The 24,844-nt window shown below is 45.5% G+C and overlaps 1 protein-coding gene across 6 annotated transcripts in view; it reads right to left on the bottom strand.

Annotated features, from left to right (window-relative positions):
- Positions 1–24,844, bottom strand: part of Tanc1 (tetratricopeptide repeat, ankyrin repeat and coiled-coil containing 1) — a 236,999-nt gene that overhangs the window by 154,351 nt on the left and 57,804 nt on the right. Inside the window, exon 1 of one of the 6 annotated variants that reach the window (XM_031370330.1) lies at positions 18,098–18,115. The exons of the other annotated variants lie outside the window; for them this stretch is intronic. The gene's annotated coding sequence lies outside the window, so the exon portion shown is untranslated. Of the gene's footprint in view, positions 1–18,097; positions 18,116–24,844 lie in introns of those variants that run through there. 6 annotated transcript variants of the gene reach the window in all.

The raw sequence follows: 24,844 nt of genomic DNA, 5'->3' as shown, positions 1-24,844 counted from the left end.
CAGGGAGTGGCACTATTACGAGCTCTTGGAGTAGCCATGGCCTTGTTGGAGGAAGTGTGTCATTGTGGGGGTGGCCTTTGAGACCTTCCTCTTAGCCACGTGGGAGACAGTCTTCTATTTGTCTTCAGAACAACATGTAAAACTCTCAGCTCCTCTAGCCTTCCTGGACGCTGTCATGCTTCCTGACATAATGAGAATGGACTGAATCTCTGAAACTGTAAGATAACCCAGATTAAATGGTTTGCCTTTGTTAGAGTTTCCTTGGTCTTGCTGTCTCTTCACAGCAATAACAATAGACACTATAGTATGATAGGAGTCGGAGAAGAGAAAGGAGACTCAGTGGAAGGTCATGGCCAACTAGTCTGTTGTCTTAAGTAATAAGTAGGAGATCTATCTCAAACAAGACAGGTGACAACTGACAGCACAGATACACAATCATACATATGCATGCACATCATTTATACATATAGGTAAGTGCACAAATAAAAAGAAACAAACAAAACACACCAAAATCCTCTCCAAGCTAAACTAATCATCAAAGGGCTCCCTTTTGGTATTTCTACACTAGTGCATCAAGTCTCTGGGGATAGACACAACACCCTTGTGTCATACCACAGAAATTTTGCAGTGCATGGTATACTACCACCTGATATAGAACAGACCATCCTAGGAAATCAGAGAGAACTTTTTAAAGGAAGGTAAAAGCCATCACAGTTGTCAATCACTACAAGTCATGAGCTAATACTAGCTCTAAAGGGCTTGCGTCTACAGTGGCATGTTTGCTGTTTATGCAGCGCTGAGACAATCTCCAAACGGAGGGCAGGGACTAAGTTTATTCTTTAACAGATACAATCAGAAGCCAGAACACAGGCTCACACCCACTCGGTTCTCAGTATTTGTTGACCAACTTAACCAGGCTCAGATGAACACATGAGCTACTTCCTCCCAAATCAAGCAATTAACCAACATTTATGGCAGTTTAAAATGGACAGAGAACATTCCACTACACTCTCGCTTGCAAGGAATGCATCAAAACTCACGGAAATCCTGGATGACATCAGACAATGAGATACGTGTAAAGAGCACGGTGCATTTCATAATATTCCCTCACGTCCACACCTGAATTAAGCGGAGAATGTCAGACCAGTTATCCCAATCCCTAAACTCTTGTGCTCTATGTGTTACAATTCAAAAGCATCTCCTCCCCCCACCTGATCCACTCAAAGCAGAACTCTCTGGAGACGGTTCCTTCCTTTGGTCAAACTCAAGTGCAGCTGAAGAGATGGATCAGTGGTTGGGGGCACTTGCTGCTCTTGCAGAAGACCTGGGCTTGGCTAGCTGGAACTCCAGTACTATCTAACACCCTCTTCTGGACTTGTGAACAACAGGTATGCAAGCGGTGCACATACATACATGCAGATAAAACACTCATTCATGTAACAGGTAAAAAAAAAAAGTAAAACAAATAAGTAAATAAATAAATAAATGAAATGAGATTAATACTATTTACAAATAAAATAGAGCAAATCATAATGCGTGTGAGTATTAGGAACCATTTTACCTCAGAGAAGGGAGACATCAGAAACATCCTTCATGTGAGTAACTCAAGTTTTAAAAGCCCACCCAGTCATGACTTGTGTTGGAGAGGCCTTAGCTTAACTATATATTAGCCACATTCAGGGTTTCTCAAAGGAAAGGAAAGGTAACCGTAGATTAGCAGCGACCTACAAGATAATAAACACAGAATAATGCAAACAGGAGACAACAAAGCAGAGGAGAGACCACAGGAAGAGGTCTGCTGGTGTTCTGGGAATCCATGAGAAATTCTTCCATAAGTGTCCTAAAAGCAAGAACACCATCTGCAGCAATTGAGAAGTATCAGGAGGTTGGGGAAACTCAACTCTTGGTGAATGAATACTTAAAATTCCAGAGTTGTCTCCTCCACCCAAACAGAGGGACCAACAATCCTTCTAATGCAGCTATGAACAAGTAAGAGAACTTCTCTGGATTCAGAGACTTCACACACACACACACACACACACACACACACACACACACACACAAAGCATTATGGCAGCCAGAAAGGATTTGGGACAAGAAAGAAATGGCTTTGGTTTTTTTTTCCTCAACATGCACAGTTGGAAAATATGCAAAGTAGGCTGTATTACTTACTTGACTATAATTTAGATTCACCTTTTAAAAAAAAGATTTAAGGGCTGGCGAGATGGATCAGCAGGTAAGAGCACTGACTGCTCTTCCGAAGGCCCTGACTTCGGATCCCAGCAACCACATGGTGGCTCACAACCACCCATAATGAGATCGGAGGCCCTCTTCTGGTGTGTCTGAAGACAGCTGCAGTAAATTATGCCAGAGCGAATGGGGCGGAGTGGGGGGGTGGGGGATCGAGCAGGGCTGGCAGAGGTCCTGAGTTCAAGAGCAGCGACACACGATGGCTCATGGCCCTTTGTACAGCTACAGTGTACTCATACACATAAAATAAATAAAATAAATCTTTAAAAAGAAAAAAAAGATTTAAAATGTATGACATTAAAAGTTAAACAAGTCATAATGTGAATTTTTTAAAGATTCAAGTCATGAATTTAAACTTAAACTCAGTAGCTAAAAGCACTGCATACATAAGCGTGAGAACCCGAGTTCAAATCCCCCATCCCTACACAAAGAAGCTGGTGTGATCCTATAGTTCTTTAACCACAGCACTTCAAGAGGCAGAGAGAGAAGGGTCACTGGAACCCGCTGGTGCCAGGCAAACTCCGGCTTCAGCGAGTGACCTGTTCTCAAAGGAATAGGGCAAAACGTCATAGATCAGGACACCCAAGACTCTTCTCTAGCATCAACCTGTGTGCTTGCACCTACACACACGCACACTCATACACACTGTAATAACAGTGAAATCACTTCAACCTTATTAAAATATCCAATCCTCCTCAATATCAAAATTCCAAGTTGCTGAAGAGTGACTATGTTCACTTTGTTTAGAGAGAGTTTGCATCTCATCCTGATAATTACTTGGCCAAAGGCAACTTCATTTTTGGAGGTAAAGGGGAACGTTCCACTTCCTTTGGTGCACAGTAGCTTTTTCCTATAACTGAGAAGGAATCTCTTTAGTCCAACTTTTAACAATGCCTTCCCCAACAGCGGCTGCACATCCCATTTCCACTGATATGATTTTGTTGATAAAAATAAAAATACTCAACTCTACAAATTCTCCACAGCACTCAAGTTTCTTTTACAGGAGGCAAATGCTTTCAAGCAAATAATTAAGGTTATCAGAGAACAGATAGTACAATGATTGGCAAGTCTCTCCCCAGTTTTGACTCATTATTTAAAAATTTTTCTGGGACCAGATACTAATGGCCAAATTTACGGTCAGAGTTCTCGGGTTCATAGATGAAAAACAGATCTGTTCTCCCATCCGCCCTTAAAAGCACTGGCTACAAGACTTTATTTTGGTATTTCAAATATGCACACAAAACAGATCAGGGCAATGACAGAGAAGCCAAAGTCTGAAATCAATGCATTCTTCCTCAAACCAGGACACGTTCAGCTCTAGAAATAGCCAAGGGTTGCATTCCTGTGAGGCCTGTGCAAAGGTGAAGCTTCTGTCCTTCAGAAAACCCTGCCTGCTCCCAAGATGCCCTCCCTTGGCAAACCTCACCTTCACTCAGGCAGCAGGATGCTCCTACCTGAACAGCAGCATTATCTCTTTACCTGCCACAGAGATATCAAGGTCTGTTAGAGAGAGCAAGCCAATGCAAACTCCATCCTAGAATCTCCTTCTCTTACACTTTTGCCTTAACTTTATTGTATTCACAGGCCTGCCTTGCCCCACAGGCTAAAACAACCTGCATCATCAGACCCTTCTCCCAACCAAGCAGCACACATTTTCTCATTTCAACATCAACAAACACTTCTGAAGGAGCATGATGTAACTCTTGTTTGTTTGTTTGTTTGTCTGTTTAAAAAAATGAGTATCAGTTGGGGGCTGGAGAGATAGCTCAGGGGTTAAGAGCACTTGCTACTCTTGCAGATGACCTGGGTTTGGTCCCTAGCACACACATCAGGCATCTCACACCTGCCTATAACTCCAGGTCCAGGGGAACCCAATACCCTCTTTTGGTTTCAGTAGGTAGCCACATGCTCCTACACATATATATGAAATACATAAATAATAAAATAAAAAATTTAAAGACTATCATTTTTTTACAAAGTTAGTAAATTGAATATGCTCATTTAAAATGCAAAACCCTGAGCAATGGAAGAACTGGCCCTGGGTCTCTGAGATCAGCAAGTTGCAGAATGGGGTTATAATCAGATTTTCCCAACAGGAGAAGGAACACTGAGCTGATGTTGGGGCTCAGATAGCCGAGGTTGGACATGATGAGTGCTCTGAAGTAAGCAGCAATGACGGGCCTCACAGCCATAAAGTCTGGCATCCCATACTGTCAGCCTTCCTATGAAGGAGCTGGCCATAAAGTCACTACATGGCCTAACTTTGTCTCAACATCTATTAAATATATGTTCCAGGGGGGGCCCTCATCTAGAGCTGGGAGAGAGGAATTCTACATAGAGAGTCCAAGAAGAAAGGGAACATAAAGACCTCCTTGGTGCCCTTCCTGGGTGCTCCTCCTTAGTGCTCCTCCTCAGTCTGTCTCCAGTAGATCAGCCCCTACTGTCCAATCCACAACTCTGCAGTTCATCTTCAGAATTAAGTAGAAAAATAGACAGTTCTTACTGAACTCAGGGGATTGCAATTCTGAAGGACCTTATGACACAGAACTTTCGCTTGTTCTCTTGTACTGCAATTGTGATGTTTTCATATCCCTAGGGGCTTCTATAAGTTCCTATCTCCCAACTTCTCATTTATTGAAGGATATGTTACCCATATCCCTAAGTGTTTGCCCTTTGCCAACCTTCAGGGACAAAGTCAAGTACCCTTCAATGGAAGAGAAAAACAACAATGCTGACAACCACAACGGGAAACTTAACAAGTTTACATCTCTGTTTCTCCATAAGGAAATAAAAGTGAGAAAGGTACGAGAACATCCCTGTGGAGGAAGGGAAGACAAGCAGAGACCAAAGGACAGCTGAAGACCAGGCCAGCAACCACACTCCTGCGTTGGATGCTCAGCACCAGCAATATCCACAGCATAGCATAGGGGCTAAGCATCAAGTGGGAGCGCCTGCACAGCAGCACCTGCAGGCAATCAAAGCTGCACAACGGGAGGTTCCAGCAGTCACGAGACCAAAAGTTCCAGAAGTCTTGGGGCTTGAATAGGAACCATAGTCTTGAATGAGCTCTAGGCACCTCTGATAGAGCTCTATACAGGATGGGCCCAGGCCACAGAAGTCTTCTCTGAGATCCAACTCCCAACCCTCTTCAGCTCATCTTCCCATAAGTCATCTCTGAACGTCACTCTTGTTCTTTCCCTTCCATCAGTCCCTCCACTTGGACAGAAGAGCTACGATCTCCAACTAATGCTCCAGCTGCCCGGTGCTGGCATGTGGCAATCAACTCCCTGAATAAAGCAGAAGAGGCCCATTGATAAATGAGAGCGCCATGCCCCCTTTCGCCCAGCTGAGGGGAATGTTGCTTCCTGACCCCTGACTGGCTAAGTTCAGGTCACTTTCACCAGTGGGTGCAGCAATGTTTGAGAAGAAATTATGTCTCGTTCACATTCCCGCTGTAAATCACAGTAGTTGACAAACCATCTCATCTCAGTGAGAAGGGAGCATCTTGGAGGGAGGCCCTGGTGTGGGTGATAAGCTTTTAGTATGAAAAGGGAAGAGACCTTGAAGACATTCTTCAAAAAGTGTTAAAAGGCACTCAATCAATCAACGCCAGCTGGATGAAGGCTGGTATTAGGAAACTAAAGAAATTAAATTTTTTAAATTGCACTGCATCTGGCCTCAAAGTGAAAAGGGTCAGACAACTTCAAAGATGCCCCATGAAAGGCAGCTATTCATTACGGAAAAATCTCTTGCTTATGTAGCTGACAGAGGAATCTTTCACTTAATGCCCCAGAATAAAAGACCTCAAAAATCCCTCTTCCCCTTCATTAGAAACTGGCAATGACTACTAAAGAGCTTATAACCTCCACATGCCCTAATTGTATTAGGGTGGGGGTTTTCTGGTTTGTTTTGTTTTTTCATCAGTTTATTTTGTGTTCGTGAGTGCTTTGCCTGCATGTGTGTGCCTAGTGCCTGTGGAGACTGGAAGAGGGTGTTGTATCTCCCCGAACTTCGAGTTAGAAATGCTTGTGAGCTGCCATGTTGGGGAGTAGGGATTGACCAGAGCCCTCTGGAAGAGTGGCCAGTCATCTTAACCACTGAACCATCTCTCCATTCTGGGGGACTAGAGTTCTTAATGCCTACTTACAGTGTTTTGATTTTTTGTTTTTTTGGATTTTTTTGGTCTGAGACAGAGTCTCCCTGTGTAATCCTGGCTATCCTAGAGTTTGCTATGTACATCCAGATGGACTTCAACTCATCAAAGGTATGCACCACCACACCCAACTGGATAGCTTTTTTTTCCCTGACCTCTCTCAAAGTGATTCTAATATGCAGCCAGCAACACTTACCACATGTGCTGGGCTCTGCTCTTAGTGCGTTGCATGTATGGAGTCACTTCTATTCTATTCTTGGCCACTGGTGCTAAAATTTCTTCTCTGGATGTTGTTCAAATCTCTGGCTTCCTCCTAAGGTTCCAATCACAAACCAAAGTACAAATCCATCTCAAGTTCACCCTGGGGGAACCAATGAGAATACTGGGCTGACCAGAAAGTAGACATACAAAGAGTGTCTTCATCCTGCATGGATGCTGGCTTCCTCTGGGCCACTCCAATGGAACCCTCTTCTCTGAGCCTTCCCTGACCCTTATATTCTAGCCCCTCCTCCAAGCCACGAAAAGAGGCCATGAATAATCAGACAGAATATCATACAAATGGCTGGGAGGGGTGGCTGAATACTCAGGTGACTTTCCAATGACACTCCTCTCCCAATCTTTCCTAGAATCTAGAAGGAAACATCAACAGCTGGCCCATGTGACTCTGTTTTAAGTCGGCCCAGTTGTTCTCTCTCATAAGGGTGATGGCAGTTTGACTTGAAGGATAGGGCAGTCTCTTAGAACATCCATAAACATTTGGTCATAGAAAGCAGTCTAGGGCTGGGCAGATGGCTCTGTGGTTTAAGAGCACTGGCTTAAGAGGATCCAAGTTCAATTCCCAACAATCATGACTGTCTCTGACTCCAGTCCCAGGTGATCCAACACCCTCTTCTGGCCTCCAAGGGCTCATGGTATACAGACATATATGCAGGCAAAACACACGTACATGTAATTTTTTGAAAGTAGTTTTTGCCAGGTGGTGATGGTGCAGACCTTTAATCCCAGCACTCAGAAGGTAGAAGCAGGAGGATTTCTGTGAGTTCGAGGCTAGCCTGGTCTGCAGAATTAGTTCCAGGACAGCCAGAGTTACACAGAGAAATCCTGTCTTGAAAAGCAAATAAAAATAAAAAGAAGAACATAAAAAAGCAGTTTTAAGACGGATCATCAGCAGAGCCAGAGAGATCACACAGACAAATATGCTAGATGGCCATATTTCTAACTGGCCCAACAGCTCCCAAATGGGGAATGCCCAAGCTCCAGAAGACTAAAAGCCAAAAGCCAAGTTTTTCTACAATGTCAAGAAACAAAGGTCAAACATACTAAGGTGTCTTGGCTTTATTTAATGCCAAGAAATCCGTTAACAAATTATTTAACAAATGCAGTCTCAAAGTCCAATGACAAAGATATGTGTCAGCCACAATGGGGATTTCTAACTTTTGGGTGTCAAAGGCTGTTTCAGCAATCCAGAGCCTCTACTGGAATAATGATCTTGAATGTTTAAGTAGAAAATACGATTGCAAAGAAAACTAAATATATTGAAACATAATTGCTAAAAATATTTAAAAAGCAACAGGAGCACTAATATGTCCTTAACACTTAAATAATTTGAGTAGAAAGCCTGATAAACTTGGCAGTTTTTAAAGCAATGATGATTAAAAATAACACTCCGCATCTGGCAGCATCGTACAAAGTCTGTAACTTCTATGCCTTAAAACCTTAGAAACTGTTCCTGGCTTTCATGACTGAAGCAAAGATGAGGGACAGAGAAATAACATCCATTGCTCCAGCCACTTAGATCCAGTTTATCCAATAACTCCGAAGCTTACAGACCCAAAAGAGCTTTGCTAGGAGCTCAGGTACTTAACGTTAAACAAACGGTAACTCAGTAAATACACAGTAATCTGCCAGGGCGCACACACATGATTGGCTGCTTCTCATCTTCACCTCTGCTTACAATCATGGCATCCCCACACTAGTTTTTCCAGTAGTATCAAAAGGCCCATCAGTGGAAAATCACTGATTGGACCACACTCACCCAGCCTGGACTGCAGGAGGGAGCTGCCATTTACATAGCAAGTCAACACGCAGACACAAGTTCATATATGGGCCAAATGTTCTTCAAGTACACTGTTGGCTTTACTGTTTTCTATGTGTTTACTGTTTAGCACGGGGGACAGGGATCTCTCTACAGATCTCTGGCTAGCTTGAACTCTGGGTAGACCAGACTGACCTTGAATCTGCAGCAATCCACCTGCCTCTGCCTTCTGAGCACAGGGAGTGCACGGCCACACTACGTGTCTCACTGGTTCTACAACGCATTAGTCTGGTAACCACCATCTTTCAGCTAACTACACTGGGCTTCCCAGGGAGGGTGCTACCCACAGCTTGCCTCTCCTGCCCACCACTGCGTAGTATACAGTTGGGCCGTTCCCCAGCTTCACACCCTAAATCAGGAGATCCCCGTAGAAAGATAACTATGATTCAAAGTCTAAAATTCACGAACTCACACTGGGCAGCGCCAGTTTCTCATGTTCTCTGGTAACTGAGATGGCTTTTGTTCGAGAGACTTGAGCTACAGTAGCAGCTGCTGCCGGGGCACAGCTTTTCCGAGATTAATAACATTACCTAAGTCTGGGTCCCAGTGTCAGCTGCAACAGCGGCCACGCTTTCCAGAAAGATGCAAGCCTTGGACTATGCTAAAAATGCTGGGTGGTGGCTCCAAAATAACTGGGCAGTTGAATCCGATTCAACAGTAAAAACCACCCCAACTAAATTTGAATCAAAGAGTAATTTCTGTGTGTGTGGAGATAGCAAACATTATTTCTAGGAGTCCCATAAAATCTTAACCAAGCTTATGCATCTGGGACCTAGGGGTGCAGCTCAGTTGGTAAAGTGCTTGCTGCGCACACACAAAGACCCAGCACTGGACAAACGCAGTGGATGGCACAAGCCTGATCCCAGCACTAGGGGCATGAGTGACAATGAATCAGAAGGTTTTGGTTATCCTTGGCTACATAGAGAGTTTGAGTCCAGCCTGCATCTCTAAAATAAAAACAAACAAATAAGAAAAGAAAAAAACAAATCTATGTAGTTCAAGTCTTAAATCTAAAGCAATGTCCCATTCCCCAGTCCATATATATATATATATATATATATATATATATATATATATATATAAAATGTATATATATTTATATGTATACATATATACTATATGTATGTATGTTTTGGTTTTGGTTTGGTTTTTTTTCCTCAAAACTCAGTTAAAGATTCAATTGAAGCCCTTAGTAAGTCTACACCGAGACTGACCACTGAGTCTGTCACCACATCTCTGAATATGTACAAGGTGTTATCTTATACATCTCAGAAACAAGATGGGCATTGGAACTGTGTGCTGTGTGAACACACACACACACACACACACACCTCGAATCACATTAGATGGGTATGGAGATTGTGATACCCAGAAACCAATTTCCACAATTAGCATGTTCTATACACATTTGTCATATGGGACAAAGAACCTTCCTAAATCAGTGTGTGGTCCACATGCCTTCTTTTAAGGCAAGAGCCCAATTAGAGCCCAAAGGAAAGTTGGGCACATGTTTCTGAGTGACTCTGAATTAGGGACCACCAATCTGAGGTTCTTCTACTTAAAATGAAGATGCTGCACAGATGTACTTGGTTTTCGGTCTCAGTGGAACACCCCTCTGGTACAGCAAAATTCGTCTGCAACAAAGCTGGGGTAGAGAATAATTTGTTAAATAGCCAAATCTTGGTGCAGTGAAACCAAATCCTTTCGGCCTGCTCATAAACCTCATGAGCTCATATTTCTAGATTCTGATAATTCTTCGGAAAGCATAAAATCACATTCATCAACCGTTTAGAGTCTTAACAGACCCTGCTAGAATTGTCTCTTCACAGGTACTGAAGTAAAGCCGATAGGACTTGATTCTGCAGGCCCAGAGACTGCCTCAGAAACGGCAGCTTCGGAAACCTCCACAGACAGCATCTTCAGTTCTCACCACAAACCAAAGCTAGAGTTCCTCTCCAGGCAAGCAGGGGAGTGGAGACAGAACCTGCTCCAGGTCACATCTTTGCTCTACTCCCTCATTCCCTTCTCTCCTGGGGATAGGTCACCTCTGAGACCTCTGCCTTGCATAAGGCCTTAGAGCAAAAGATAAAAGGCATGCGCACACATGAAGGCTCTAGCACTATGAATGGAGGTTGAAGATAACATTACTGCAAGACAAGGGAGCGCGCCTATAATCGGGGTCAGTGTAAACCTACATCCCATGAACTCTGGAACTCATTACCTGCATAAGTAAGCTAAATGCTATAACCCCAAACAGCCCCACCAGCTTAGCTCTTGATGTTCTCCTGTGTCCCTTGAGTGAAGCCACGGCTGCCTCTGTAGAGACAGCTCACAGATCTATTCCTCTACTGTTCTGCCAGCACTACAACCACACTCCATGGCCAACCAGCTGGCACCAGCCCTGGGAACGTCAACGCGGCATGTCCATCCCTCACCCCACACCTCCAGACTCACTCCCTGGAATTCAGGTGCCCGCTCAGAGTTCCCCGTTGTCTTTATCCATCAGACTTAACGTTTCCATGTTTCATGGCCTCAAAACATGGCCTCCTTGCCTGTCTCCCAAACAGTCAGGGCCACTGCTCCTCATCCCACCTCTCTCTAAAGGTTCTTCCCCTGTCCCCCAAAGCCTCCAGGCTGACTCTGCTAGCCTTAAGCTAAAGAGGTCATCAGAATCACCTGGAAGTACTGCTGAGCCAGACTGCTGGGATCCAGCCCCGGCGTGTCTGCTTCCTGTGTCTGGGGCGCAGCTGAGTTTCCGACTCTAATGATCCCAAGCTGAACGAGATGCTGAGATGCTGAGTTTCTCCCGGTCCTCCGAGGACCACTGCTGCAGACACGCCTCCCTCTCATCACTGTCACTGAAATTCCCCCAGATTTTGGTACACACTTGTTATCTCAGTATGTGGGAAGCTTAAAGTAGGAAAATTATTGTGAGTCTGAGGCCAGCTTGAGCTATATAATGACCGTGAGGACGGCCAGAGCTACATATCAATCCCAACTCCATCACGGAGCAGCGCGGCCCTTATTAAATCTAAAATTTTAACTTTCTAATAACCAAGTTGTCTCTCTCACCAAGGGTCTACAGAGAACATCAGGCACACACTCTGTCAAAATACCAGCCAAATGTACAGCATCACGCTCAGATTTATAGGACAATTTCTGTAAGGCACAGACTTTAAAAGCTAACTTCAAAATCTCACAGTAACAAGCTGGGGCCCTCTTCTTAGTCAACTCTTTTTACCAAAATGTAAAGGCTGGGGGGGATGAGATATGTCCTCAGAATAATGGGGGGGGGGGCGGTGAAAGCTAACAGCAAACAGAGTAGTATTCACTTTGGTAACATCACAAACGTGCCTGCCCATACCTGCCTATCCTGAGTCTGTAGATCATACCTTATTCGGCTCTAAGAACAGTTTCCTAAGCACTAACAGAAACTAGCTCTGTGGATACTGTCATAATATACCAAGACCTTCGTGTCTTTCCTGCCTTTACTGCCTATACATGACTTATGGAATCTTTGTGAATACCAAAAATCTGGAAAGGTTCATATCTTTACACACTGCTATTTAGAGAAGAGGGCTTATCTGCTGGCCAACTACCAGCTCCCACAAACTGCCCCTGGGCTTCAAGCAAGGTACTTTCCCTCAAGCCATTTAATTCTCATGAAACCCCAGGAGGAAGGAGAGCCTGGTCCCACTAGCCTTTTCTCAAGCAACGTGGTTACTACACAGCTCTGAGAAGCCCAGGTTGGAATCCAGAAGAAGCCAGAGATAATGCAGACCACAGTTTTCCCCCAAAGTCACATCTTTATCAGTTCTGAGCTGCTATAACAAAATACCCAGACAATACTTACAACTGGAACAAGTGTACTGAGTTCAGAGGTCAGGGAGCTGGAAGACCACAACTGTATAGCAGCATCCAGGGAGACAGAGCAGAAGAACAAGCCAACAAGTGTCCGATTCATAACACATGCTTGTGGGACAGAGCCTGTTTCTAAGACCTTTGCTGACTGCTTCTTACAGTGTAGTTATTAAACTTCCTGTCACCTGTCAACACTGTTACAGGGGAGCCAAGTTTCAATGCTAGTTCTTGGCATATGAAAACACGAGAGAGGCCTAGCTGCTAACTCAAACCCAATTTACCCGACAGAAGTCGAAAACATTGATGTTACGGGAACAAAGCAAGCCAGTGTGGGTGGATGCCAAAGGATGCTTTGGAGTTTGACAGAGGCTGACCAATAAGGTTTGAATCCCAACTCCAATACGCTTCGAGGGGCCTGTAATCCTGCGCCTATCCTCTCTGAGCCCTAAATTCCTCTTACAATAAATATGTAATCCCAAGATTTCATGAAATAAAAATACTGTTTGACAAGTGCCGAGGTTAACTATTCCGTATGTCCAGTATGAAATATGACAAGAAATGCTCTCAACTAGCTCTATTATACTTTATTCAGATATGCTGTCTTAGTCAGGGTTTCTATTCCTGCACAAACATCATGACCAAGAAGCAAGTTGGGGAGGAAAGGGTTTATTTGGCTTACTTCCACATGGCTGTTCATCACCAAAGGAAGTCAGGACTGGAACTCCAGCAGGTCAGGAAGCAGGAGCTGATGCAGAGGCCATGGAGGGATGTTCTTTACTGGCTTGCTTCCCCTGGCTTGCTCAGCCTGCTCTCTTATAGAACCCAAGACTTCCAGCCCAGGGATGGCACCACCCACAAGGGGCTCTACCCACTTGATCACTAATTGAGAAAATGTCCCACAGCTGGATCTCATGGAGGCACTTCCCCAACTGAAACTCCCTTCTCTGTGATAACTCCAGCCTGTGTCAAGTTGACACACAAAACCAGCCAGTACATATGCCTACATGTTCTAAAGCCTGGAGCAGTTAAGTGTTGCCGAATGACTTTAAAATCTTTTTCAGATGGGTGTGGTGGTACACACTTGTTATCTCAGTACGTGGGAGGCTAAAGCAGGAAGATTGCTGTGAGTCTGAGGCCAGCTTGAGCTACATAATGACCATGAGGACAGCCAGAGCTACATGTCAAGACTCTGACCTCCCAAAAAAGCTTCTCAAAATACATAAATAAAAGCATCCTTTTCTCTTTTTTCACTTATAATATTAAAATATTATATTTATAATGATAGTGCCTAATTACTAGCCAAACCAGGAGGCCTGCAGAGGAGGAGGAGTCACAGACTTCTGGCTTTAGAGACAAAGTTACTGTAGAACCAACCACCAAAATGGAAAAGCTGACAGAAGCACTGGGATTAAAGATCGGGAGTGGGACAGGAAGCAAGAGATAATTAAGGAGGAAATGAGTTCAGTTCAGATGTCCTGAGGTAAAAGTCCCTATGAGTCATGCCTTGGAGAAGGGTCCAAGAGGCTGAGATGAGGCTGAGCTCAGAGAGACATGGTTGGGAGGGCAGGGTCTTGTAGGAGGTGGCAAGCCTGGAAGTGTTGACATTCCCTAAAAGGGCTGAGCAGAATAAAGGGAACCCAACAGGGATGAACCTGACTAAGGAACATGAGCATGGAAGGGCTGACAGAGGAGGAAGGACAGTCATGAACGTGCAAAAGAACACACCTCCATTAAGAGGTGGTCATGGTCACTACTGAGAAGTCCTGTCAAGGACTACAAAATGACCAGAGGTCTCCCATCAGGAGCCATGTGTGACCTCAACAAGAGCAGCTTCTGTTGAGGCAATGAGAACTACACAACAAGCTAGCTGCAAGGTCCCACCTAAGCCATGAAATTCCGTAACTTCAAAACTCAAGCTCACCAGACCCCAAAACCAAAAACTTAATAAAATCTCAAATATTAATGGGTTGTAAAGTCTTCTTTCAGATAAAGGGAATCTGCAAAAGAGGGACATAGTTAAGGGCCAAGGAGATGTGGGTGAGAAAAAGCACCGCCCACCAACCCTAACAACTAGAGTTTCATCCCTGAGACCCACATGGAAGGAGAAAACCAACTCTCACAAGTTGTGCTCTGATCTCCACACGTATAAGTATACCCATGTGTACAACACACACACACACACACACACACACACACACACACACACACACAGGAGCTCAATCCAGAGGAAAAAAAATAATCAGCTAATTCTGTGGCACACCAAACCTGAGCAGGAAAAATTGGCAATCCAATAAATACATTTCCAGCCCACTATGCCTCAATCACTATTTCAGTGTGACCTGTTACAGTGAGAGACTACATCTCAATATACAAATCCCTGGAAGAAGGCCACTCCAGCAGATTCCCACCTGGGTTTCTAAATAAGCCTAACTTTTGCTGAATTTAGCAAAGTACTCTTCGGTGTTGTTTTTCCAAATTCTGTTGCAATTAAAGTTGTAGAAAACACTGCTCCCATGAGATCTTAGCTTAAGATGGTAAAACAATTCTGGCAAATACACACACTATGGCAGAAGGGAATGTTGGCTTGGCAGCGTAAAGTGGTTAAACTAGTTAGTGAGGTTCAAAACAACACCCTCCACCATGCTCAGGGTGAGAAGGTGAGAAGGTTCTTTCCTGTCTTCAAGTGAACACTCCTGAGTATTTTTTCAAGAAGTTAAGTCTCTCAAGTGTTAACGTAGCAAAGGGAGGGTCTGACTACTTGAAAATTCTGAGATGCATTACCTTAAAAACAGCTCATACTCTCTGCAGACGCCACTGAATCTAAGCAGGTGCTGAGATGTTCTGGCCCCTAACCTGACACGTGACTACCAGTCTCATCCAGGACAACATACATCACCTGTTGCTAGGTTTTTCAAGAACAAAAATGTAGCAGGGTCTCATCTCAGCCCAAATCCTAACTCAGCACCCCTGGGCTGCATCCCAGACTCCTTCCTGCCACAATCCTGTTGGAAAGATCTACCTTTTGGCAAGACTCCCCAAATTGGGGTAGCAGTGCAGCCACTGTTCTTGATGGGTGTGACAGAAAGGTAAGTGCAGAAAAAGAATTCCCACGGGCAAGCTACACAGAGAAGGTAGCAGAGTGCATATCATAGGGACACATGAACGGGTTTGGAACCTGGATCCTCAGCCCTCTGGAAAAGTATCACTAATACCCAGAGAGATATCTAGGTCAGTCTTTGAGGTCCCTAACCCACCACAGAATGTTCTGGTGAACATTCTGTGGCTAGCCATCTGTGCCTGTGAGGGCATCTGAGCCTACCTGGCAATGCTCCAAGCCATACTCACCCAACCTCAGCCGAGAGACCCATGCCCAGTCACCATTTGCTCCTTAAGGAAAAGAAGGGATGCTCCAAGCCTTCTGCATGCTTTGTAATAGAGATAAGGAACACAAGTAGAAAGGAAAGAAGAATGGACTCAGGTTCAGAATCCACATGGTAGAAGAAAAATAACTCATGTACTGTGCGTGAGCAGTGGACCGTGAGAGGAAGCTTGGTAAGGTTGAGCCAAAGGCTTGAAGCCCGGGAGACCATGAAGGGATGGTAGGAGTTTCACCTGCTCCTGGCACCAGGCCCCTGTCATTCAGACACAGCCCCCCATAGATTTGTGGCCATCAATCAAGCCCTTCCACATGTTGATGAGGCATCCCTAAACATCTCAGACCAAGACAATAGGAAAAGGGACTTGACCATAGTCAAGTAAGCTCAAAACAGAGTTCTCCATGCTAATGAGGTACCTAGAGACCCAGAGGGCTTAGCCAAAAAGAGCTTCCCTTCCCAGACACTCCTCCTTGCAAAAGGTATTTAATCTCAGGCCCACCCTGAGTATGATTTTACGCATCCAATTTCCATCATGGCAATAAGCTGTTCAGAACCACAGACTGTATCTTTTCATCCAGATCCACCATGGGGAGCCATGGAGAAGGCCTTCATCTACACAGCCACAGCCTAGTCTCCTGTAGCAGGCCTCTATGAGCTCTCAGCCATAACTGCCACCAAGTTTGCCACCATCAAGCTGAGAACTATCCCTTCCTTTCTCTCATGTAGCTCAGGCTACAACAACTTTATTTTTTCAGATACAGTTTTATTGTGTCCTGGCTGTCCTGGAACTTACTACGTAGACCATGCTGGCCTTTAACTTAATGATCCACCAGCCTATTCCTCCTAAGCACTGGGATTAAAGGTGTTTGCTATCATATCTGTTTATTTCAGGACCTGGGGAACAAACCCAGTGCTTTGTACATGCTAGGCAAGTATTCTACAAACTGAGCCACATCCATCCCCAGCCATGAAATAGATAACTGTTTCACAATTTACAGTAAGACTACAGTATAGGAAAATCATGGGTTTAAAATCTCACCCCCTAAAGTCCCTAAAACCACCTAGAAAATTCTCCATGAGACCCCGTGTGAGCAGAAACACAAGATGTGAACAGTGTAGAGTCTGTAGAATGGGCAGGAGCTGTGCCGCTCCAACTGACATGACCCAAAAAGCCAGCCTAGGAGGAGTGTTTGCTGTAAACATTCCTTTATTTGTCACCTGGGAGCAGCTCGAAATTAAACCTGACAAAGTTATCTTGGGGACCTAGGGGCAGGAGAATGACAGTAGAAAAAGAGACAGTCGATTTACCTTTATTAAAAATCCGAAACCAGACACAGTAGTGTGTGCCTTGTAGTCCCTGTCACTCTGGAAGCTGAGGCAAAAAGGGTCACTTGAGCCCAGGATTCTAAGGCAATGACAAAAGGAGACACTTTCTTAAAAATATATAACTAGGGCCTGGGGGTGTAATGCAGTAGAGTGCTTGTCTAGCATGCTTCAAGTCCTAGGTTTGCTCCCCAGCACCACACACACAGGGTACAGCGATACATGCTTAGAATCTCAGCATCCCAAAATGATCAGGAATACATGGTCATCCTGGGATATGAGAGGGCTAGTCTATAAACAAAAAATAATCTGAGACATTTTAATCAGTTATCTTCTGTGTGCACAAAGTGGAAGCCAATACATCAATCAACCTATATTAAATATTCTCAGAAGAAAAATATTCTAGATATATACAGTAACTCAAATAAACCTCTGAAATAGCATAAATCAATTAAATTAGAAAATATTGAAGGAATGGACTAAGGTTTCTACACTATTAGTGAGAATGTTTTAATTGTAAGGCACTGTTCATTTCCTAAACCATCAAAATTTTCAGGACCTGTCTACATTAGTGTGCCTCCCAACTCTCTCACCTCGCCTCACCGCAGGCACTTGTCTGCAACAGAGAGTGTCTGTCTTACTCACTCTGGAAAGTTCCTCTACAGAGGCTGGCCAAGAAGCCTGGCAGAAAGAACCAGAAAATGTTAAGCCTACGTCAATACACTTACCCTATGGGACAAGCAACGCGTACGCCCTGCCCTGGGAGCAGCCCTGGGCTTGCTGAGCACCCCAGAGCAGCAGAGACAGAGAGGAAAGAGCAGTGTGGCTCAGAACTCTTCCTTCCCAGCTCCACTCTGGACAAGCTTCAAGCCCCTGCAAGCAAGGATCAGCAAAGGCTGGAAATGGCAGGTTCACCTCCACCACCTTCGAGTTCTCCTCACGTCAGTTTACAGCCCAGTCCGAAGTGAAGTGTTTTCAGGATTTAAGGCAACCTTGGGGATCTAAGTCCTTTTGACCTCTCCTCCCCACATTTCTTACCTCCGTCATAAATCCCAGCGTTCCTCAAGACTCACCATTCCTGAGCACATGGCTCCGAGCCTTAGCACTCTTTCTTGCTTTTCCTCACCCTGAACAGCCTTTCTCCTACTAGGTGTATTAGTCATCCTGCGTGTCTGCCCCACCCCCACAATGCTTCCTCTATACCTAAGACAACGCCCCACCACCCGCCCTGGTTAGCATCAGTGCCATCCTGCCTGGACCACTGGTTTATGGAGGGTTAATGTGACCTGCCACCACCCGACTGTTCCTCTAAAAAGGATAGTCAGATACAGCTAACGGCAGCTTCCTCACTGGATTCTAGAGGGCTTCCAGGATGGGCTCAGCCTATTTCCTTGTTGTTACACCTGTCCAGGAAAAGTGTAAGTCCCGAGGGTACTTTCCACACTCACAAACACTGACAACCAGACCCAAGTCAGCACTCTCAGGGCCATCCTGCCAGGCTTCCCTGCTAGGAAGGACAGGATCATGTGTAGTCACAACGGGGCCAACCGAATCACCTGGGCAGGCCACAGAGTGCTAATAGGTCTGTGCATGTAGACACTTTCCTCTTCCTTTAAATTGGTTTAATGAGGAGCTGGAAACCAGGCCCCGCCCCCATGCCCACCAGGACTTCAAAGATGAGAACCGAGCACAGGAGCCATTCTCTGGGAGCAAAGCAGGCACTCATCTGGGGAAGGACCGGTCTCCTCCACCCACTTCAGAACCAACTAGGACCTCGCTAGGGCAAACACAAGGGAGAAGAGCCCTCCAGGGGCCAGGTGGTCACTCCCATTCCAAATATTTAATGTTGTCTCAAAAAGGCCTCCACTCATCGCACTCATGATAAGCAAATGTCAGAACCTCTGGGCATCCCAGCTGCTCCCACACCAGGCAAGACCTTATCCCATGCAAGACAGCACCACCTGGTGAACAACGGCTTGTATGGCCAGGTGTCCTAATGTGAGTTCCTCCCCCATCACCTGCCCATTTAAGGGGATCAGCCTTGAGCATCTTCCAGGAGCTGCAGGCCCCTCCATCAATCCCTCCACATAGCACACCTCCATTGAGAAGGCACACTCCCTGTGTGCACCCTCCACTACTGGCAGACAAAACATCAATGGATTGTCCATTGGATTCCACACCAGACAGACCGTGGGCCTGAGGCCCTGAGGCCCTGAGACTTGAGCACCCTCCCAATTAGACCTGCAGCAGGTTATGTACACAGTACACTTGTTCTCTGGCCTCTGCCCCACCAAGAGCAACCCGCCTGTACCGCTGTTTCCGTCAAGGCCAGGGAAAACATCCTTTCTGAATTTGGGAGTACAACAAAGGCAGCAGCAGAAATTACAGAGGCCAGAGGGGAAGGAGCTTCCTTAGAGACGGACAGTCCCTACAGCCTGTTTTTGTGGCGATGTGATCACAGAGAGCAGATTCTGTATCAGGTCCTACATGGGTCTTAAGGCTCTCCGCTGTAATTATGGTAAGGAAAAGGAGAGGCCATAGAGACCAGAAGAGCTCTCAGTGGTACTGGAGAACTATAGCCAGACTGCCTAAAACTATAGTCGGACTGTTGTACTCCAACAAAAACTATGCCCTGAGATTTCTACCCGCTCAAAGCAAACCTTAGATTAGCAGAACAAAAGAAAGCAAAACATAGAACTTTTCACTAATCTGTTTCAAATCCTCACCATTCAAAAATCTTTTCAGTACATAGAACAGTATTTATATACAGTTAAGTTATTTTTTTAAAAAATAAGCAAGTATCCTATAATATTTCTTTATAAAATATAGTTTGATAAAATGCATCATTCCTGACCGGACTTTTATGAATCCTGTAAATCAAGTCTAGGAAGACTAAGGACTCTACCCACACTTCCCTAACATTTAATTCCCAGATCTAATTTCCAACTGACTTCCTTCTTTGCTTGTTTTTACTTTGGTTTTTAGGACCAGTGTCTCTATATATCCCTAGCAGGCCCTGAAATGCACTGTGTGGACCATCATACCTCAAATAGTGACCCTCCTCTGCCTTTGTCCCGCAAGGGTTTGAATTATAACCACAATCCACCACACCCAGCTTTCCAACTAACTTCTTAAAAAAACAGAAGGATGGCCTGAAGGTGCCACTCAGCAGGAGGCTGAGGAAAGGAACATTACAGGTCCAAGGCCTGCCTGGACCACACACAGAAAGCACAAGGTTAGCCTGGGGAACACATCCAGACCCTGTCTCCACATAAAAAGTAAACGCTGGGCTGTGAGATGTCTCCACAGCTAAACATGCTTGATGTACAATCTGGAAACCTGAGTTTGATCCCTGGAAGCCACACAGAAACTCCACTAAGTTCCCTCTGACCTCCATGCACATACCTGGCTCAGGCGAGCGCACGCGCACACACATGCATGCACACACACACACACACACACACACACACACACACACACACACAGGGCCCGTGGCACAATAATAAACAAAGTTGGAAAGGGGTTGGGGATAGAGCTCAATGGTAGTGCCTGCTTAGCATGTGTGAGGTCGTAGGTTCAAGCCCTGGTATACAAAAGCCTTACTGCTTTTGAATAGAATTACTAGGGCTTATCTATTGCTCACTACTATCTTTCAAAACTGAATATAGACTTGAAAGCTGTTTATCCAACAGAAGCAGTGATCCAAAAACCCACTTTTTTTCCCTCTCAAGATTTATCCTAAGCCTGGCAACCTTGGACCATAAAACAAAGAGTACTGTACACGTTCCTGAACCAAAGCGTGTCATCACTGGGCCCTGGGATAGTCCAAGGGCTACGTGGGGGGTCTACAGCTCTGAATAACACTGACTAGAAGCCAGAGGTGCAAAGAGAGGTTCAACAACAGGACAGAGGCCACAGTTCAGGAGGAGGTTCAAGTCATACTCAAGTGCAACTAAGGGGAACAGTACCCCAGACCTAAAACAAACCAAACAAGCCTGGGTTTATGTTGTGCCCTGAGGGCTTGAATAATTGAGCTTAATAGAAACCAGGCTTGGCTAACAGGGAGGGAGGGAGGAGGAGACCTTTGTGGGAATTCCTCTGGCTTTTGAAGCTGGAGTGGCACAAGACTCTTCTTTTGGGGGGGGGGGGGCTGCTTATTGCATTGCATTGCCCATACTTGTCTCAAACTCTTGGGCACAGATCCTCCTGCCTCTGCCTACCATGTACCCAGGACAACAGGCCAGTGTCACCAAGCCCAGCTAGCTACAAAAAGCATTAGTTTCCATTTTTTTTAATATTTATTTATATGAGTACACTGTAGCTGTCTTCAGACACACCAGAAGAGGGCATCGGATCCCATTACAGATGGTTGTGAGCCACCATGTGGTTGCTGGGAATTGAACTCAGGACCTCTGGAAGAGCAGTCAGTGCTCTTAACTGCTGAGCAGTCTCACCAGCCCCTACTTTCCATTTCAATCTTACAAAACTTTCTTTTTTCTGAGACAGGCACCTTGCTAGCTAGCCCCAGAGGGAGATGGCTTTCCATCTCAAACACCTATTTGAATTTCCTGGAGTGTTTTCATAATTCTGATGTTCAGAAGAATTAGGAGTTACAGGTTTAAACATCAGCATTTCGTCTGACCTACTGATTCTCCTAGGCTAGGTAGCCAGGATTGAGAACCACTACCCTTGACCGAATGCCCAAGTGTTTACTTTGCCCTTTTGAGGGTGAGTGGGGAAAACTTACACCTCAGAGGAGTTGAAAAGAGGGAAAACAAACAGGCCCGAGGAAGAAGTGAGACAGGTAGAGCAATGGTAACTTCCTCGGGTGATTACTAGGGTAGGTGCAAGCTGTGGCCCCAGGGAGACAAGACTAGAGACAGAAGGGGCCATTGCTTAAGTCCTGCCTAAACTGTCACTAAATCTTGTTGAGGCAGCAATTCAAGACATCTGTAAGGAACGCTCCTACCCTAAGCTAAGCCTTCACGGGAGAAAAGTGATTATGCTATGGCTGCCACGTGGGGAGGGATGGCTGGCCCGGCAATGCTGACTGCTCTATGGGGTTCCTTTAGCTCTCTCTACCTTCTGCCTGACCCTGTTCTACTTGGGTGTGTCTTTCCTAATTTCCTTCTCCTGGGGAGGGGGGTACCTTTGCCTGAGTCATCTTTTGTTAGTGTTCCCCACTTGTTTCCAGAGTGACTTGGCCATTCTCAGGCACCACAACAGCCAATCCTCAGAGCTGGAAGCCAGGTGTGTGCTTCTCAATCACAAATCCTTTCATTCCCCTGAAGCAAGTTCTCCAGATGAGCCGTTCAGCCTCCCCCTAACACGGACAACTTCCCAGCAACGGTTTCCTGAACTGCTGCCTCTCCTCCTCCTGGGTCTTCTGATATCCTCCCTGGGTCTCCAATGTAGACTGCACTGCCCTTTAAAGTCAAATGCCGCTTGGACCCCAGCCATCTCCATTCCAAGTTCCTGACTCAACATCACACAACAGGCCCCCCGGGATGCGATGCTATTTCTAACTGCAGGTTTCAGGTCTGCTAATTCTACCCGCTAAAAACATTCTGGTGGCAAAGTCCATGCCATCGCTCAGAAAGTCCCATGCATTTCCGGAACACTGGACTACCAGAAAAGGCCTTTCCCTCAGGCCTGGGCTGCCCTCTATCCACTGCCTCACCACCCAATAAAATGTTTCTTTTTTTTTTCCTTTTCATGATAAAATTGAATTGGGCACAGGTGAGAAAATACTGTTGGTGAGACAACACTAGGGCAGTCTGACAGGCCACAAGCTGTAAACTCATCCAGAAGGCAACTAGGAGCCTAGTAACATGGGAGCTTTCCGAGTTGCCACATCCAGGGACTAATCTCACCGGAGTCCAGCAGAGAGGTCCCAACCTCCACCTCCTCCCACATCCAGCCTTCCAGCCAATTCACCTCCTTAGGGATACAACTCTCACAGGAGGGAGTATTTGGTTTCCCATGCCACTGGTAATTAAGAGGGTGGAGGCACTGTCAGATCAAGGCACAATGACAGCCCTGAGAAGTTAAGTCTGACAGAAGAAAATACACAGTTTAGCCTTTCAATTCCCCAAAGCACCCAGGGACACCAAAACAACACATTACAAGACACACAAGGGACTGGCTCGGAAAGATGACCCTGGGCACCACAAAGATGGCGAGGCCTAACTCTGTTTCTAAGACCCAAGCATTCTCAAAAAAACAAAATGGGGTCTGCAGCCAATTGCAATATTCTGTCTCCCTGTAACCCTGTCCCTGTAAGGACCCTGGTAGCCCTTCTCAAAGTCAGTACACACCACTAGGTATTGCCATTTGGATATGGAACTTCCTCTGGCTCCCCCTACATCCATCATGCCCTCACCTACCTTTTTTAATGGTATTTGTGAGTTAAAGCCCCTCACCAGATCACAGGCTTCTCAGAGTACAGGGCTGCAGTGTGGGGTGGAAGCCACGCCCTTCCTCCTGAATTGCAGATAGATAAAGCCTTTAGGCGCGGTCAATCAGCCTGAAGTACCTGGGGAAGGTAGCATTTTAAATGGGTGTGTCTTAAGACAGTCTTCCATAGTCTGTAAAGGTATCATTTCTCCTGCTTTGAGGTTAATAAAATGAGTTGACATAGTAGGGCTCTGTGACCAGTGAGATGGGCAATAAACTCAGCATGGTGCATAAAGGCAAGGGTGGGTTTGCCCTGGCTCGAAAAAATTAGAACAGACATACTTGATAGACAACAGTATTCAAAAGCACTGAGTTGTTTTAGGTTTAATGAAGAATTTACTGTAATAAGCTTAACCAGGTAGTTCTGTAACATAAAACTGTATACTTAGTTTGAGGATTTAGGAGTGGGCACACTAAATAATTAAAACTACTAACTACAAGCAAGGAGTTACAATGCACACTATAGTCCTGGGTCTTAGAAAGCTGAGGCAGGAGAGGATCATGAGCTCTGGGCTAGCTGAGCCTGGGCTACTAAGACCCTATCTCAAAGTGAGAAATAAAATCCATATCTGCATCTGTATCCGAAGACATAATTCTCAGTATTGTTTCAGACTTATTAAATATGATTCTTACACTCAAACCCCAGTCATTTACAATGCAGACCCACATGACTGCACAGGGCACTAAGAACCTCTCAGCTGAGGACCAGGCAGCCAGGATTTCCAGGCCTGCTCCACTGTTTTCAGTGTCCACAGCCTTCTCTTCCCACAGCCAAGTCTCTTAACCCTTGGCCCCACCCATCCATTCCTGGCTCAATCCAGTGGGAACTTCTGCACTAAAGATTTAAATAGCCCCTGGCCCAGTCACTCTAGTTAGCCACCCTGACCCTGTGTCCGCTTCCTTTCTTGCAATGCACAGGCCTAGCCCACACTCTTCCTCAGTTCTGATAAGGAGCCTGGGACTCTCCGCCAGATAACCTGTTAAGTCCTCTAGGGCTAACATCCTACTACCTTGCTCCTGGCTTTGGTCTAAGGCACTGGCAGTCACTCTGAATCCATACAGCCACAGCAGATTAGGAGACACAGGGTGTGTGTCACCCACCCCCAAGGACAGAACCCTCAGGACCATTCAGGCCATTCATCCTATTCATCCAGAAGACCCTTGCCCTTCTCTTCTGGAACAAGGACTTCCTCCCAGCTGCAAGCCTGCAGTCCCCACCCCTGGGCAGGGAGCTCCAGGCCCAAAGCTTGGCACAGATTAGGAAATGACTCATCACAAAGCACTGAAGGGGCCTCTGGCTACGGTACAAGTCATAAGATCTGGATCTAA

The sequence above is a fragment of the Mastomys coucha genome, unplaced genomic scaffold (genome assembly GCF_008632895.1).
Source record: "Mastomys coucha isolate ucsf_1 unplaced genomic scaffold, UCSF_Mcou_1 pScaffold15, whole genome shotgun sequence".
In the NCBI taxonomy this organism is placed as follows: Eukaryota; Metazoa; Chordata; class Mammalia; order Rodentia; family Muridae; genus Mastomys; species Mastomys coucha.
The sequence above is the reverse complement of the archived record's forward strand: the minus strand, read 5'-3'. Positions and strand labels throughout refer to the sequence as shown.